General features: G+C 36.2%; 1 protein-coding gene across 8 annotated transcripts in view; it reads right to left on the reverse strand.

The window, feature by feature from the left end:
* PEAK1 (pseudopodium enriched atypical kinase 1) overlaps positions 1-19,459 on the reverse strand; it is a 298,162-nt gene that overhangs the window by 171,269 nt on the left and 107,434 nt on the right. For 2 of the 8 annotated variants that reach the window (XM_030814848.1, XM_030814852.1), the window contains exon 3: positions 1,352-1,418. The exons of the other annotated variants lie outside the window; for them this stretch is intronic. The gene's annotated coding sequence lies outside the window, so the exon portion shown is untranslated. The remainder of the gene's footprint in view (positions 1-1,351; positions 1,419-19,459) is intronic. 8 annotated transcript variants of the gene reach the window in all.

Below are 19,459 nucleotides of genomic sequence, written 5' to 3' on the forward strand. Positions count from 1 at the left end.
CATTTTAAAACACCCCTACTGATATGAACCAACATTCGTGAATGAAAGGTTAAAAAATGCTTTTGAGCTGTCATATTCAAGCAAATTGACAGATATGAATGCACACACACACTAGTCTTCGATGTGAAATCTCCTCACACATAAACACTATTATAAAATAAATTTCTTTAAGACAAAAGCGACTGATAATGTTGTAAGCTTGCTAAAGAGAATAACATCAACCATAAAAGAAACTGGCGGCCCACCAATATGATGCTGACAACCACATTATGCTCAAGTGTGCTATAGATGATCATTTAAATGCTGTCAATGTCACCTGTACTCCTTCAGTATTCCATTTTATGAAAAACCTTCTGACTTAAGGAATATGGAATCATCCATCTGATTTAACACAGCAAACTGTTTTCATCTTGTATGCATTTATTTTTCACTAAAAAAGAGAGCTATGGCCAGGCATGGTGGCTCACGCCTGTAATCCCAGCACTTTGGGAGGCCGAGGCAGGCGGATCACGAGGTCAGGAGATCGAGACCATCCTGGCTAACACGGTGAAATCCCGTCTCTACTAAAAATACAAAAAATTAGCCCAGCGTGTTGGCGGACGCCTGTAGTCCCAGCTACTCAGGAGGCTGAGGCAGGAGAACGGCGTGAACCCAGGAAGCAGAGCTTGCAGTGAGCTGAGATTGTGCCACTGCATTCCAGCCTGGGTGATGAAGCAAGACTCTGTCTCAAAAAAAAAAAAAAAAAGAGTTATATATTTCTTGTGATCACAATTTCAAGTAAAATTAGGACTAATACTTACACTGCACAAATATAAGGGTTATTTATAAAAGAGTAGCAGATTTTCTACACATGCACATACACACATTGATTCTTGTTATCTGTGGTAGTTATGGTCTATTAAATTGCCACAAACACTGAGTTAGTGAACACTGAACCACTGCTTCTGGGGGAAATGGGAAAGAGGGTTAGGTTTCTAGGAGCCTCTGGTCACAACATTTTCATCAATCAGCCAACACATAACCTTGTTTTATCTGTATTTCTGTTTAAAGACACCTTACTTAATATATATTTACTCATTAACACTGAAATCATGGCCGAAAGCATAACTCATGATTGAGAGAAGCTTACCTAACATACATATTTCTTGCATAGATATATCACAGCTTTCTTGCACTCAGGAATATTACACAGCACTTTGGCACAACATTGGGGGCCATTTGCTTAAAAAAGCAAAGTTACCAAAAAAAAGCACAGAAAATGTGAAAAATGTGGCGTTAAGTAGACTGCAAAAGGGATGCTTGTTTACAGTATAAGAACCGAAACAAGAAGGCAGAGTATCAAGAGTATTACCTTGTTCAACTACAGCTGAGAATTTGCACATCAGGTGACTCAAATTTTTTTACCACTCCGAGCATGCCTGCAAATTATTACAAAAGCACCGTAAGTACTGATCTAGGGATTACAAATAAATTTTAGGAAGTAGGCCAATTTGGAAACACACAATTAGTGAATAATAAGGATTAAGTTATATATGTACATGTATATGAATGCTTACATATATATAGTCTTATATATATGAACTTGTGACATATGACATACTTAGCAGGAAAGGCAAGTTACAGAACTCCCTAGTGTGAGATTCTCTTATGATCCAGTTCTATATCTCCACTTGGCACAATGAATACTCTACCTGAATGACCTATCAGCACTTCAAACTTAAAATACTAAGCTCATCATATGCCCTTATTCCAAACCAGTCTGCTGCTGTATTACTCTAATTCTGGCATCATCACATCTATTCAAGTCATCCTATGACTTCTCCCTTCTCCACATCCTCGCCAGGCACCAAATCATGTTGATTCTTCCCCTGAAATATCTCTTAAACTTATCTCCCCCTGCCTAAAACCACTATCGTTATCACCAAATGCCTTTCTAATTACTTGAACCATTGGCGCAGTTTACTGCCTTCCCTCTTTATCCCATACTCCAAAAGTGTTACTGCCACTGTTCTCTTTTAAAAACCCAAACCTAATCATATTCTTCATTTCCTGGTACCTATGTAATAAGCACCAAATTTTTTGATACATATGTCCATTCATGATTTGGCACCAAGCCATCTTTTTAGAATCATATACTGACACTCATACCTGATAATCACTATATTCCAGCCACAGTAATCTGTTTCCCCTTCTTTGAATATGCCATGCTTTAAAAAACCCTTTATACATGTTAGTCCTCCCACTAGAAATGCTCTTTCCATTCTCTACTTGACCTTAAAGCTTCTGCCAATGCCACCTCCTCTTTGAAGCCCCTCCAACACTGGCCACATTAGTCACTGTCTTCCATGTGCTTCCACAGTATTTTCACACACTTTTATTATAGAATTACTTAAATGTAGTTATAATTACTAAGAGAGAAAGTGCAAGAATGTAAAAGGTTAGCTAAATATTGATTACTATTATAACTAGGTGATGTGGATTTGTTATATTATTCTCTAGTCTAGTGTATGCTAAATTTCCATTATAAGGAAGTAAAAAATACAGAGACAGAAAATATTTATCTACAATTAATTGAAACTCTGATTTATGTATGACTTTAAAAAACAGGGCATTACTTTATTTCCCCCCACACAAAATGTCCAGAGGTAGGTAGTCTAGGATTAGTACAGAGGCTGAAGGGGTTATCAAGTCCAAGGCTCTTTCTTTTTGCTAAATGTGTTGATTTGTTGCTTCAAAGCTGTTTGCTGTAGATATAAGCATTACCTCTGTATTCATGGCAGGAAAAAAGACAGTGCCAGTCACACATTTACCCCCAAAACAGGAGAAACAAAAGCATTTTTCCAGTGCCCTCAGCAAACTTGGCCTATATCACACTGTCCATATCTGCTGGGTAAGACAACAGTGTCTTGATGGCCTGATCTCTTTGAAAGCTGAGACTGGCTTTGTACTTTAGCAACCAATCCAGTACCTAGAACACAGAGGTACTTTGTGTCTACTGAATGTATGAGTCTAATAAAGGAAACTACAGTAAATATATAACAGAAGAACTCTGCTTTTATAATTTTCTTTTAAATAATATAAAAGGTACTTTAAAAATTATAAGTGCTATGCAAATAAAGATTTGTATAGCAGTTTGACATCTACAGTTATGAAAATAACATACCATTTTACTGCTCTCTGTAGAGATTCAGATAGAACATTAACAAGTTATCGAGAGGACTGAATTTTTGTCTAGGCAAAACACTCAATCTTCCTGAACCCTGGTTTACCTAAAAGATAATGCTTATTTATTTCTCAGGGTTGTTCTGAGAATAAAGGAAATATAACAATATGAATGCACATTGAAATGTGCGAAATGAGATAAACACATGCATTATAAACACAACAGCCCTTTTAGGTCCTGAAAGGAAATTTGCAGTCTTATGTAGTATGCATAGAGCATCTGGCATACCAATAATATGAATTAAAAATTAAACACTATCAATACCTAGTGTAGATGCTGGACATTATAATATGTATAGTTAGATGAGTTTTTGAACTTGATCTTTTTTCTTTCATTGCTATAGGAAACTAACTGTAACTGATATTTATACCTCATTAAGGAAAAAATGCTTTATAACATAAATCTGGTTTCTCATTGCAATGATATGATATATACAATTTAAAAAGGAGAATATGAAAAACAAAATAAATGGGTTAATACAGAACAGTTGACATCAAATCTCAATTCATCAATTAATATTTACTACCAATGGATGAATGGCACTGAAGTAGGTCAAGGTCCTAAAGTACTTCTAAATTAAATCGAGTAATAAATAAAACAGTAGAAGCACTGCATATTAGTTTCCCTTCGGCTTTAATAACCTTGACTAAGCTTATAAAAAGTTCCACTCAGGGTGACCTTATGGCTCATATATATGCACAGGCCACAGTGGTAGTCAGAACTAGTTCTATAAATGATAACATGATGGCCAGTTCTCTTAAGTTTTTGCTAAGCTATGTAGGTCTTCATTTATAAGAGTGTTATATTAAAATGAGCATGGTATATACAACATAAAATAGTTGCCAATACTAAGGAAGAGAAAAAAAGACATTTTAAAACAAAAAAAATCCTTATAGACTATTACAGTGAGAACTGATCTTCACTTTTACTAGATTTGGGGACTACGGATGCTTTGAAGAACATGGTCTTTTCTCAAGTCTTTTAAATTAACTCTCACTTCTCAAATATTCAACTACCTCAACCTTACTAATAAAGCCTCATCATACCCTGATTCATTTAAGCAGAAACTCTTTTCCATGTAGGTTACCACGGAATTATTTAATACTGAAAACTGATTCATCTTAACGCAAAACACTACCTCAAGACTGTAGGCCAGTAAATTCCAACACAGTATTACATAATGCGCCATCAACTGAAAAATTCCAAACAGTGTATCAGACTTCTTATCTTACAGTTGTGGAGCATCTATTTCAACAAGAAGTAAAACATGTCCAAACAGTAAGAATGAGCTTATGTTTTATAGCTATATCCACCCAGTTTCAACTACATAGATTTTTGTTTATAAACGAGGGGAGAAAGAATGTTTCTCTTCCGGTTTTATCTGCTCATATAGCTTCATCAGCTAAAGCTTCAACAGTGAATATTTCTTCTACAAAGAAAATTTGGGGTACCTGGAATAAGCAAGAAATGATTTGTCAATGTGCTGATGTTTCTAAAATTAAAAGTTGTAAGTGATATTTTAATATAAAGAGCTATTTCAAATATTTAACTTTGTAGATGGAAAAGGAAGTATATTAATTTAAAGATTCACTGCTGTTTAAAATATTCCCCTTATTTTCTTTCAATAAAAACTAAAAAGAGGAGGGGAAAGAAAGGCACCAAGAGAGCAAACTAGACAGTGAAAATGAGTCACTAGGGAATAAACAGGTAAGGATGCCTTATCTTCTCTGGCTCATGAATTACCTTTACCTAAAATGATAAAGGAGATTTGATTATATGAATATCGAATTATTACATATGCCCTGAAATTATGTACATCTAATATGTATCAATAAAAATAAATAAATGGGGACAGGCGCGGTGGCTCACGCCAGTAATCCCAGCACTTTGGGAGGCCAAGGCGGGCAGATCACTTGAGGTGAGGAGTTTGAGACCAGCCTGGCCAACATGGTGAAACCCCATCTCTACTAAAAATATAAAAAAATTAGCCAGGTGTGGTGGCAGGCATCTGTAATCCCAGCTACTCGGGAGGCTGAGGCAGGAGAATTGCTTGAACTCAGGAGGCGGAGGTTGAAGTGAGCCAAGATCATGCCACTGCACTCCAGCCTGGGCGACAGAGCGAGATTCTGTCTCAAAAAATAAATAAATACAATAAAATAAATGACAAATTGAAAAAAAAGTAAAATGCAGGTATCCAAATCTAAAAATTGAAATAAAATAAAATAAAATGGAAGAGGATGAGTTTATCCTAAGACAGATTATTAACTATGATCTAGGATTGTTCTTAGGAGGTCTCATGTTTAAAGAGGCCCATATTTTTCTTTTAAAACTGAAAAATTAAGAAAATATTAAAAATGAAGAAAGGGATATAGGGAGAGAACGGGACAAAGGAGGGACGAGCACACACACAGAACTTCGGCCCAAAGCACCAAGTACTACAACATAGAGAATGCCCCAGGAGATCAATCACTGTCACATTATGACATCAGAGATCAAAATTCCCGTTTAGTCTAAAATGACCAAAATTGGACTTAATCAGAAGTAATCAGCTGTAAAATATGCAGATCTGAAAGGTTCAGACTATGCTCCACTGTCATTCCCAGTTAGGATATCAAATTGAATTTGGAAGAGTTTAGATGATTTGTATTTGCTAAAATTAGGTCTCAGGATACACAGAGAATGTGAAATGCTCCCTGAAGCAGCTGACTTGATATATGCTCTGAGGAAGTACTACTGCCATTCACAGAAAAAAGCATATGTTTCATAGCAGCTACTTCAAAATCAATGTTTTCACTGCCTCTGATAGTAAGAGAAGTAAAATATTTGTATTTCACACTCACTCCAAGCTGAAAATTTAAAAAATGAATCTTCTTATAAACTTGTGTTGGCAAAGTATATGCTACTAACACCTGTGACTACCTCTTCCCCAAAGCATGTGTCACTTCAGCTGACATAACAGCTTGTCCTCCTTGGAGGAATTCAATCACCTCATCAATAGTGCTGGTCAAGCAGATGAAAATATTTCTCATGGGGCAATTTATCTTAGTGCAATAAGATGTTTCTAAAACTCTTTAAAATCTGTAAGCATGTGAAATCTGGTGAAAACCCGTCTCTACTAAAAATACAAAAATTAGCTGGGCATGGTGGCACGCACCTGTAATCCTAGCTACTCAGGAGGCTGAGGCAGGAGAATCTCTTGAACCCGGGAGGCAGAGGTTGCAGTGAGCCGAGATGGCACCACTGCACTTCAGCCTGGCAACAGAGTGAGGCTCTGCCTCAAAAAAAAAAAAAAAAAAAAAGAATGTCACAGTATTTTACGTCAAGTCACAGCAAATAATCTGCCGTCTGATCTTTATTATTAATGAAAAAAATGTCCTATAGCTTCTTTTGTTTGGTATCCTTAATTTCAACTTTGAGGAGACCCAACAACTATCTGTTATCACATTTCTTATCTAGCCTCAAATTGCTGGACGAAACATAATAAATTAAATGGTCCTTTAAAGATTATCCTTTCTAAAACTCTTAATTCATAGAGTCCACGTGCCTTGAGATGTCAAGGATCATAGTTTTGGAGTACGCAAATAGTATACCTGGATTTATTCTATAAATTCTATTGTGTAATTTTCTTTTCCTCATCTCTGGCAGGTTCTCCCAAGTTAATGTACAAAATCAAGTTCCTTCTACACCTCTAAAAAACTGTCCCTCCTCTATGTTTCCTTAGAGTTACCAGGGCCTAGCGGTAGCTAAACTTCCACTCCCATCAAGCAGCACCTAGGCAGAGGTGCCTAGGTGGGGAGAAGGCCAACTGGCACTACCATATACCCTCTTGTGGGTACAAAGTGGTGCTAGTTGGCCCTCTTTCCTCTAATCCCTGTGAGACCCAGCTGGATGCTAAACTTTCACTCCCACACTTGGCAATGCAACAGGCCAACAAAAAGCAGTCTAACTACCAAATCTCACCCAATATAAAGTTCCCAAGGTTATTTATAAGATTCTTACAATAATTCTTTCCACAATCTCTTTCTTCTAGAATTGAATTTTATCATCAGTATTTCCCTTTAATATCTTGAGTTTTCTTCAAGGTCTGGAGATATTTCATTGATCAGACGTATTCTTAATGAATGTCTCCTCTTATCCACTCAACTCACAATGGCTTTTATTGACAGCTTTAAAAATTACTTTTAAAAATAATTTCAAACAGAAAAGTTCAAGAATAGTTTTTTCCCCAATTTGAAAGTTGCTGACATTATGTCCCATCATCCCTAATAACTTGTTTATAATTCCTCTAAAAATATTCTCCCAAATAACCATAATACGACCATCAAAATTGACAAATTAACAATGATACATTACTAGCCTGTGAAGTTTCACCAATTATTTCACTAATGTCTTTTGTAGCAAAGGCATCCAATAGAGTATTACGAGATGTATTTAATTGTCAAGTTTGTCTAGTCTCTTTAAATCTGGAATAGTTCTAAAGTTTTTCCTTGACTTTCATAATCTTTATAAATTTGCATGTTACACGCTGGGTACGTTGTAGAAAGTCTCTCAACTTGGAATTCTCTTTTCTTCAAAATTAGATTTCAGTTGTGCATTTTTGAAAGAAGTGTCATAGAAATGCTGCTGTGTTCCTCACTGCATCCTATTAGCTAGGAATCATGGAATTAGAAAGATCACTGATTACAATAATTGGCAAATGGTGATCTTTCCAATTCCATTATTCCTTTTCTTCTCCCCACAAATTTATTAGATCACTGTGGTCTCATGAGTTCCTATTTTATTTAAAGAGCTATGATTTGGTAGTATGACTATTTAGTCTGATGCTCAGACTGTTCAAGAATTGGCCAGTGAGTGCCCCTTCAAGGTGGCTTCTGCATCCTTTAGATATAATCCCCTCATTCTTCGAGCTCTACTTTACTTTCTGGTACAGGGAGATGTGTCCAGCACATCTTGTCTTATGCTTTCCCTGTCCCAGCCCTAGAATCAGTCATTGTCCAAGAAACCCTAGCACCTACACCTTCCTGGGCCCTATCTTGAAACTTTTAGACTGAATTATTCAGGAAGAAAGGCCAGTAGTACGAAAACCAAAGGGCTAATTTGTTTAGAATGAATAACTGCACTGATTTCTGCTGTAGCTGAAGAGGTCTGTTTTCCCAATGGTCTCATCTGCCTTGAACAGTAGGTTGACTACAGGATGTTTGAGGAAGAGAGGAGTACTGTTAGTAGGCAGGCTTCCTCCAACAGATAATTGCCAAAGTAAGAAAACCCTTGCTTTTGAGGGGTGGAATATTCTGGTTTCATTTTATTCCCAGGAAAGGTATCTATTCCTTTTCATTCTTTTTTTTTTTTTAAAAAATACAACTTTTATTTTAGAACAGGTTTAGATGTATAGACAAATTGTGAAGATAGTACATAGAGTTCCCATGTATCCTACACCCAGTTTCTCCAATTACGAACATTTTACATTAGTATGATACCTTTGTCACAATTAATGAAACAATATAAATACATTATTAACTAAAGTCCATATTTTACTCAGGTATCTTCAGTTTTTCCTTAATGTCCTTTTTCTGTTTCAGGGTCCTATCTAGGGCATCACGTTACATTTATTCTCCTTAGACTAAGTCTTGGTTGTGATAGTTTCTTAGACCTTCCTTGTTTTTGATGAGTGTATTCGTTTCCTGTGGCTGTTATAACAAATTACCATAAATTTGATGGCTTAAAAAAAAACAGCAATTTATTTTTTATTTTTATTTATTTATTTTGAGATGGAGTCTCCCTCTGTCACCCAGGCTGGAGTGCAGTGGTGCAAGCTTGGCTCACTGCAACCTCCGCCTTCCAGGTTCAAGTGATTCTCCTGCCTCAGCCTCCCGAGTAGCTGGGATTACAGGCATGTGTCACCATGCCCAGCTAATTTTTGGATTTTTTAGCAGAGATGGGGTTTTGCCATGTTGTCCAGGCTGGTCTTGAACTGCTGACCTCAGGTGATCAGAAATTTATCTATTTTTATATGGTTCTAGAGATGAGAAATCAAAGAATCAAGTAATTAGCACGGCTGCACTCTCTTAGAAGTCTCTAGGGAGAATCATTTCTTGACTCTTCTAACTTCTGGTGGCTGTAGGGATCCCTTTGCTTGTGGCTATATCATTCTAATCTCTGCCTGACTTCACATGGCTTTCTCCTCTCCCTGGTATCTTCTGTGTCTTATAAGGACATGCCTCATTGGATTTAGAGCCCCATAGATAATCCAGGATGATCATCATATCAAAATCCTTAATGTAAAGACATCTGCAGAGGCACTTTTTACAAATAAGATCACATTCACAAGTTCTAGAGGTTAGGATGTGGACATAATCTTTTAGGGGAGCGGGGATCATCATTCAACCCATCATTATGACCTTGACAGTTCTGAGGATTACTGGTCATATGCTTTGTAAAACTGTGATTTATTTCTCATTAGACTGGGATAATGTGATTTGGGGAGAAAAACCACACAGGTAAAGTGTCATTTTCATCATATCATATCAAGGATGCATGACATCTCTATTGGTGCTGACCCTGATCATCTGGCTTGAGGTACAATTTATCAGGTTTCTCTACTATAATGTTACCCTTTCTGTACTGCACTCATTGAAGAAAAGTCACTATGAACAGCCTAACGTTAAGGAGTGGAGAGTTATGCCCCACTCCATTGAGGGTGGAATGTCTAAGTAAATCATTTGAAATTCTTTTGCATGGGAGATTTATCTATTCCCTCCCAAGGTCAACATCAACCATTTGTTTATATCAGTAAGGATTCATAGACATTTACTTTACACATTGGATTATGATCCAACAATACTTTTATTTTGTTGCTCAAACTGTTCCAGCTTTGGTCATTGAAGAACTTTCAGTTGGTTCCTGTGTCCCCTTGACATACTCCTATCAGTGTGTCTTGTTTCAGTTTTTTTTTTTTTGAGTAGTTTCTTATTTTCTGTCACTACAGAGGCTCCATACATCTTGTATATTTCCTACCCCAGGGCAACAATCAGCCACCTCTCCAAGGAATCCTGATTCCTAACATTGGATAACCCTGATTCCTACTCCCCAAGATCTGAGGACTAGGTAAAATAATTGCTACTGGAGTTTCATTGCTTCTAGTACACACTGATTTAGTGTACACTGTAAATATGTACACGAACCTGTGCATATACATATATCTATAAACATTTCCATATGCAACTATCTGTATCTATATATTAAGCTAAATGAATTCATACCAATGTCTCCAACTTGAATCCATTACCACATGGATCATTTTAGCCTCTCATTGCTTACCTGTAACCAACACTACAACAGTGAAAAACCTGGCTTCTAACAACTGCCACCCATTTTCTTAATTGTTCAATTCCAGTATACATGCATGGTAGTTTCAACATTATTAATCCATACCTTGTTCCCCATGGGACAGAACTTTATCAATAGAGTACAGGACTTACGCATAGTTTCTTTAGCTTAAAGTAAGTACAGTAAGACTAAACAGTCATACAGATGCCACTCATTTCCAAAGTTACTTAGATTAACAACTTGTTTCTTCACTTCCTTCAGTGAGATTATTGGATACATTTATAATACATTTAGACTCTTTTGCCATATTTTGCATTCCATCCTGGAAACTCTGACCTCCTAAATGAGTTTTCAAAAATTTGTACACATTAAGATCCACTCTTTCTGCTATAAAGTTCTCTGGGTTTTGACAAATGCTTAATATCTTATAGTCATCATCACAGTATCACACTTATCACCCTAAAAAAGTCCTGGTTTTTCACCTATTCAACCTTCCCATCAACTCCTTGCTCCCGAGTCCCTGGCAACCATTGATCTTTTTACCAACTCTCTAATTTTGCCTTTGCCAGAATGTCATGTAACGGGACTCACAGAGCATTTTCAGGCTGATCTCTTTAACTTGGCAATGTGCATTTTTAAGATTCATCCATGTCTTTTCATGATTTCATAGCTCATTTCTTTTTAGTACTGATTAATATTTCGCTATATGAATGTACCAGTTTATCCATTTACCTACTGAAGGACATCTTGGATGCTTCCAGTTTTGGTAATTATAAAGCTGCTGTAAACATTTGTGTACAGGTCTTGTGTGAACAGAAGTTTTCAAATTAGTTGGGTAAATACCCAAGAGCATAACTGCTGATTTGCATGGTATGATCATGTTTAGTTTTGTAAGAAACTGCCACCAAAGTGGCTGTAACATTTCACATTCTCACCAGCAATGAATGAGAGTTCCTGTTACTCCTGTTATTCCACATTCTCACCAGAATTTGGTGTTTTGAATTTCAGCCAATTGGTGAGTATTGTTTTAATTTGCAATTCCTTAATGACACACAATGTTGACCATCTTTTTAAGTGCTAATTTTGCCACCTACTTATCTTCCTTGATGGGGTGTCTCTTCAGATCTTCTGCCCATTTTTAAATTGGGTTATTTTCTTATTGTTGAGTCTTAAGAGTTCTTTGTATATTTTGGATTCAAGTGTTATATATGTGTTTTACAAATATTTTCTCCCCATTTATAGCTTGTCTTTCCATTCTTTTAATAGAGTATTTCACAGAAGTTTTAAATTTTAACTAAGTCACAACTTATCAATATTTTTCTTTCATGTATCATACTGATGTTGTATTTTAAAATTTATCACCAAACCCAGTATCATATATGTTTTCCTCAATAAGTTTTATGTTGTATATTTAGGTCTATGCTCCATTTTGAGTTAATTATTGCATAAATTATAAGGTCTCTGTCTAGGTTCAGTTTTGGATATGGACATCCAATTGTTCCAGCACCATTTATTGAAAATGTCATCTTTTGTTAAAAATCAGTTGACTATATTCATGTGAATTTATCTTAGACTCTCCATTCTGTTCTATTAATCTATGTGTCTATTCTTTCACCAACACCATAGTATCTTGATTACCGTGGCCTTATAGTAAGCCAGGTAGTGTGAGTACTACAACTTTGCCAATGTTCTTCAGTATTCCATTGACTATACTAGGTCTTTGGCTTTCCTTATAAGCTTTAGAATCAGTTTGTTGACATCTACAAAATAGCTTGCTGGGATTTTGATTTGGGACTGTGTCAAGTATATAGATCAAGTTGGAAAGAACTGACATTACGACAATATTATTTCAATCCATGAACACAGAATCTCTCTCCATTTCTTTAGATCGTTTGATTACTGCATTGTAGTTTTCCACCTATAGATATTTGTATGTATATTTTTTATCCGTGCCTTATAGTTTTCTAACTGTAGTTCCTGTATACATTTTTTTTTTTTTTTTTTTTTTTTTTTTGAGACGGAGTCTTGCTCTGTCACCCAGGCTGGAGTGCAATGGCGCGATCTCGGCTCACTGCAAGCTCTGCCTCCCGGGTTCATGCCATCTCCTGCCTCAGCCTCCCAAGTAGCTGGGACTACAGGCGACCACCACCATGTCCGGCTAATTTTTTTGTATTTTTAGTAGAGATGGGATTTCACTGTGTGAGCCAGGATGGTCTCGATCTCCTGACCTTGTGATCCGCTGCCTCGGCCTCCCAAAGTGCTGGGATTACAGGCATGAGCCACCGCACCTGGCCAATCCTGTATACATTTTCTTAGATTTATACCTAAATATTTCATCTTTGGGAGTGCTATTGTAAATGGTACTTCCTGAGATTAAAAAGTTTTAGAACAACTTTCATATACAAATCACCTAGCCTACTTGGACTTGAGGTTTCCTATCTGTACAATGTGGATCATTCCTGCATGCACTACTGTAAAGGGCACAAAGATGAAGTACAGCCTGGGCAACAGAGTGAGACCTCATCTCTACAAAAGGTAAACAAAATTAGTCAGGCATCTTTGTGTGTGCCTGTAGTCCCAGCTCCTCGGGAAGCTGAGGTGGGAGGATCTCTTGAGCTCAGGAGGTCGAGGCTATAGTGAGTTGAGATTGTGCCACTGCACTCCAGCCTGGACAACAGAGCAAGACGCTGTTTCAAAAAAAGAAAGGAAGGAAGGAAGGAAGGGAGGGAGGGAGGGAGGGAGGGAGGGAAGGAAGGAGGGAGGGAGGGATGGAGGGATAATATAACAATATATGGAAAAATTATGAATAAATTAGAAATCACTGAACAAATATAATGGCCATTAAATCCACTGTCCTCCATATAACAAGGAAACAAAAGACCAGAGAAATTAAGTCATTTGATAAAATTTTATTAGTCCATATAGCAGCTAAAGGATATTAAGGGAACAAAATTGGCCAGAGGTGAAGGTCTATAAAGAGGGGTGGAAAGGTATTTAGAGAACCAGAGCTCAGACTGAATTACATATGTAATAAGGAGCCACTAAAAGTTCCTGACCAGGACAAAAGAAGAGATAATTACTATGGAGTTTTTTGGAAATTAATCTGACTGGTGGATAGGGTGGAATAAAATAGAGAATGGGTAGGACACGGGGAGAGCAGTACAGTCTCCGTGCTATAGTTATCTCTCATTATCTGTGGGGGACTGGTTCCAGGAGCCCTGTGAACACTAAAATCTGCAGATGATCAAGTCCCTTATATAAAATGGCATAGTATTTTATATGACCTGTGCACATCTTCCTATATAATTTAAATCATCTCTGGATTACTTGCTATGTAAATAGTTGTGATACTGTATTTTTATTTGTGTTATTTTTATTACTGTGTTGCTATTTTTTATTTTCAAATATTTTTAATCTGTGGTTTGTTGAATCCACAGACATGAAACCCACAGACATGTAACGCTGACTATTAGGTTACTGCAGAACCAATTGTGGCTTTTGCCATTACTTTTAATAATAGATTAGGGTCTCGGCAAGAATTTCAGAACATGAAAGGTACTTAGACATATAACACCCAAATTTTATATACACTGTAGGTTATTCTTACTAGCAAAGATTAGTACATATGGCACAACCCATTTTGCTCTCCTTGTAATGGCAGTTAACATGCATTTTTGCTTAGTCATTTCTCTTTTTGGTCCTGAATTTTTAAAAGTATATTAAGAAAGATGATGGAGGAAGAGTTTAAAGGACTAAGAGTCAGGAAGAGTTTAAAGGACTAAGAGTTTAAAGGACTCAGTAAGACCTCTTAAACAATTCAAGTTCTAAACCCTCCTTTGGACATAACTATGGAAATTTCTGAGAACACTTTTGTCCTTTCATTTTTATAACACCTGCATTGTTTTTCAGAAATTATTTGGTTTACCTGCATACACTATTTCCTGCATAAGGCAACTAGAAAAAGGCTGATAGTAGAAGTAGATGCAGGATACTTTCCTGTGCCAATCAGAATTAAAGTGTATTTCTAGTTCCAGAGAAAGAATAGTTATAATAACTTAAAATCCCAGGAAATGGCCATGTGATAAAATTTGGCATTTACATTTTGAACTGCCTAATCATTCCTTTTATAGACTGGCTGAAGGTTATTTTGTCTTTGGCATTTTCTTATGTCTCAGCTGCTTTCCTCTGTCGTCCAGGGCTCAGTTTCAAGGTTGAAATACATTATGATAATCACAGTCAACCAAAGGCATCCCAATTCCAAACTCTCCATAACTTCATACTTTTCCCATCAATTTTACTTCAGTTAAAAGGCCAGTTAAAGGAAGAATGTATGACTAAATCTGAGCTTACAAGTGCTACTGCCAACATTACCTCACAGAGTAAGGCTTTTTATTAAATTTGCTGTCTTTCCGCTATATTATACATTAGAAAGATGGCATGTACATAAACATCTTTTGAAATTAAGTGACTCCTCTTTAGAAAGCTGAACCTTCTGAATTAAAGGTTCCATATGTTTTACCTAAATAAATTATTGCCCATAAGACTATATCAAATATTTCTATTACTTCATATTTCCTCAATCACTTCTCTCTTAAAGCCAATGAAGAAAAATAGCAAATGGAAACATACATTATTTTTATTATTAAATCATAAGTAACCTTCATGCATTTTTCAACTAGAGATTCAGGACAGAAACCATGACTAACAGCCAAGCCAAGTCCCAGGTCTGATGCTTACTGTATCTGACATTAAGCGTATCACAGCTTATTTGGACCTTAGCTTCTTTATGTGTAAAATGAGGCGACTGGACACAATGTTTGGTTAAACCATCTTAGGTAAGCATCAACAACTGAAACTTTTAAACTTCTAATGCTGACATTTCCACAAAGAACATAGAGTCCTTTTGAAAACATTACCAGAATAAAAGATCTACAGACTGACAGTAGATAACAAAGGAAAGAGAAGTGTAATCAATCAATAGATACAAACATGTGGGTTAATAAAATTTTAGAATCATCACAAAAGCCTTCCCTTAGCTTCCTTACTAACCAGCTTTCTTTGGCCTTCTCTTAACAATCAGTTTATTTATAAAAACCACTCCTCTTCAGGAGGTCTTATACTAACTACCTCCTCTAGGTTTCCACTGTATACAATTTCCTCTCTATCAAGGCATTTCAACAAGACTATAAACTCTTTCCTTATTTGTGCTTGTAAGCTGGATCATATACAGTAAATTGGATTATGCGTTTTAGCTTTTGCATGTACTTCCTCCTCTCAACAGAAGGGATACAATTTGTAAAGGATCTGGCAAATAGTCCAAGTACTGGAAAAGAGAACCCTGCTCTCTTTGATCCTGCTCTCAAATTTTGAGTATATAGACTGGGGTATTTACCTGGTAAACTCTGAGGATGAAGACTCAGTGGGAAGGAATCAATAAGACCTCTTCAACAATTCAAGTTTAAATCCTCCTTTAGACTTAACTATGGAAATTCTGAGGATACTTTTGTCCTTTATTTAGTTACAGGCTTCATAATACTTAGTGTTAGGAATATACTAGCTGCTTAATAAATGCTGAAAACAGAATAAATAAAAGGTTAAAAATTTAAGAATTAACACAGCACAATTGAGCTTTTCAGGTATACTAACAGATATTCAACAGAATAAATATTTTAAAGGCTATTTTAATATAAGCTTTCATCTAATAAGCAGTTTGAAGTAGTAGAAAGAGCACAGGCATTATCAGACACATCTATGTGACTTAATCTCTCTGAGCTTCCTTCCATGTCCTCATTTGTAAAACTGGAACCAACTTAGTTTACAGAGTTGCTATAAAGAAGATTTAAGCTAATGGACAGGAAGCATCTATTAGTCCATGCCCATGTAGGCGTTTGAAATATATATGGCAATATTATGTGACTTATTCCTCAGTATCACTTCAGGCTTAATAGAGATAAAACCTTTTCCTCCGTGCTTTACTTTCAACATACCACTCATTTGTATTTAAGTCCCTTCTGATCACATTCCAGTTAATAAATTTCAGTTATGTATGCTTCTCCCAAATGTCAGCTTCATTACAAGTTCTATTAGGAGGAAAGCTTTCCATATTTTAACAGTAGAGAAAAATCAGTTTTGATATTTCATTGCTTTTCTGAAGTCCTAGAACAGTAATAATATTTATGACACTGAGCACTGAGGTTTACGAAGCAGTAAATAGCTTTTGTGGCTGATTAAGCATCTCTGTTTCACTTCACATACTCTGGTACCACAGGCATTACCCCTTAATTAAATGCTTGCTTATGTTGCACAAGGACTTTTCTTGATCTTGTACCTTTCAACAAATGTTACAATGAGGGAGAAGAAAAAACAAGCTAAATTATTGAGATGCTGTGGATACTAAAACTTCTGCTCAAAGCTGGGTCAACAAGATGACATCATGCAAACATTTTACTGTATACAATACAAAATCAAAGCCAAAAAAAATCCAAAAAAAGCAGTACTTTGGAAAGATTCTATTTGAAATGTCTGCATTTCAGGAGTACGAGTAAAACCACAAACATCAGGTAAAAGGAGGAGAATATTCCTTTTCCAATGTTTGCTGCATATAAAATAATTAGTATAAAGCCATTTTATAATTTTCTTTGATATTAATACTTTAGCACCTGAGTGGCAAAAGATCAGAAAGGAACAAGTTTGTGTCATTACCAAAGATGAATATGTCTTTTCTCATTTATGGAGGTTTTATCCTAGAGTAAGATAAAGGAAAAGTAAAAAGAGAAACCTGAGAAATCCCTGACAAATTATGCTTAGGACTTTGAAGTTCATAGAAAGTTCGGCGGCCACCATTGCTTTTGACTCTCCTAATTGAAGCAAGTAGTAAATCTGTATTCTGCACAGACAGAAGGAATGACATATAAGGCTGCCACAAGTTTTATAATTAATGACAGAATGTGCATTTTCCAGCAAGGGAAAAAAAAAAACACCTTTACAGCTTCCAGAAAATCAACAATCTACATGTGGTAGTTGCAAAATGTTGAATACATTGCATTTCTAAAATTAAAGCGCTGATCACAGATTGAAAATGATAGTAGTATGCAAATATAATGGTGTAATAAAGTGAAGGAAGTGGTCACACATTACATAATCACCTATTCCAGTTTCCTTCAACTATCCTCTGTCCCTACCCTTTATTTAATCCACCAAAAAAGCCTAAATAGCTTTTTAGATCTGTGAGCTAAACACCAAGTAGTATTTCAGTCTCACAACTAATTTGTCATTTCATATTTTTTATTTGCCATAAAAAACTATTTACTTGTTTTATATACAATCATCTTTATTATTTATACTAATAGAAAAGGACGTAGTGGTGAGTAAGCCAAAACATTCAAACAATCAAAACTTTAAATATTCAAACAGGACAATAAAAGAACTTTAAGTCATGACATATGACAAACTGTGGCTATTCTTCCTGGAGAAAAACTGTTTAGGGAGAACTTGGTAGCTGTCTTCTCATACCTGAGTTGTCATTTCACAAATAGTGCTAAGAATCCAAACTAGTGAACTGAATTTGTAAGAAGACAGGTTTCAGCTCACTACATGGAAGGAAGACAATCTCTTATGTATGGGTGGTAGAGAACACTCAGAAACCAACTGACATATAGAGGTGGCTGGACTAAAACTCAGTAACTCTAAAGCCTCTTTGAATGCTTGAGCCTATGACTTTGTGATATATGATTAAACTTATGGCCAAATTTGGATGTTTTTCAGGAGTTCATGAAGTCATACAAAAGTTCAAACTAATAGGTTTAAGTCTGGGGTCCCTGAGTCACTCCTTTTACAAGTCTCTTATGTTCCTAGCTTGGTCATAGCACTGTTTAAGCAGAACTTAAATTACTCAGAACTTTTCTGAACAAAGTAAACAACTGCTTTCTCTGCAGGTTTCATACCAAAGCGCAAAAAATAAACCACAACTAAAAATTGGAGAACAAATGGCTTGGGCTGTAAAAAAGGTTTTGAGCAAAAGAACCTAGGGTGCTGACAAGAGCCACATTTAAGTAGTTTGCACCATGAAGTCCAAACAGGACAGGAGTCTAATGAGATGAGTGAAATGACCAGTTGCATACAAGTGAAGGTTTCTAGAAGGGCACATGCAGAAAAGCTACTTTTAGATGGGAGCTACAACCAACGTTGAAAATTAAATGCAACTATGTGCTTGTCAGCTTGCTCCACTATATAAGTTTATGCAAAAGACATGGAAAGTAAAACATATAACAAAGGAATCTGACCTAGACCTGGCTTGGGGATAACCTGAAGAAGCGTTGAGATCTGAAGGATGAAATCTAACTGATAAATGTTTCAGACAGGGGAATACCACATGCAAAGGTTCTGAGATGAGAGGGAGCATGGTATGTTTAAAGAACTAAACAAACAAAAGCCCAATGAGGCATGAGAAGTAGGTAGATAGGAACAAATCTATGCAGGACATTTTAGCTATTAGTTTACAGCCTAAGATCATTAGGAAACGAGAGAACATTTTTTAAACACAGGGCCATAATGATCAGATCTATAGTTTGAAAAATCACTGGATACTGGTTAAAGAATAAATTTCACAAGTTATTAAAGTAGGTGCAGACAGACCATTTAAATAGGTTATTATGATGGTAGCCTAGAACAAAGTGGTGGTAATGAAGAAGGAAGTAGATGATTTCAAGAGGCATCTCCCATATGATAACTGCCAGAGTTATTATGCAATAACAGAGGCTGGGTACAGGAATTCTTGACAGGGATAGGTTGAGAATTCAGAAGTTTTCTGAATGACCAGCTCTAAGTCTTAATTAAGGCCTAAAAGGCATTGGGAGTAGTAAGAATTTCAGGGTTGAAGGAATGTTCGGAAATAAATGAGGACATAGAAAA

Source organism: Nomascus leucogenys, chromosome 6, assembly GCF_006542625.1.
Source record: "Nomascus leucogenys isolate Asia chromosome 6, Asia_NLE_v1, whole genome shotgun sequence".
Classification (NCBI taxonomy): Eukaryota; Metazoa; Chordata; class Mammalia; order Primates; family Hylobatidae; genus Nomascus; species Nomascus leucogenys.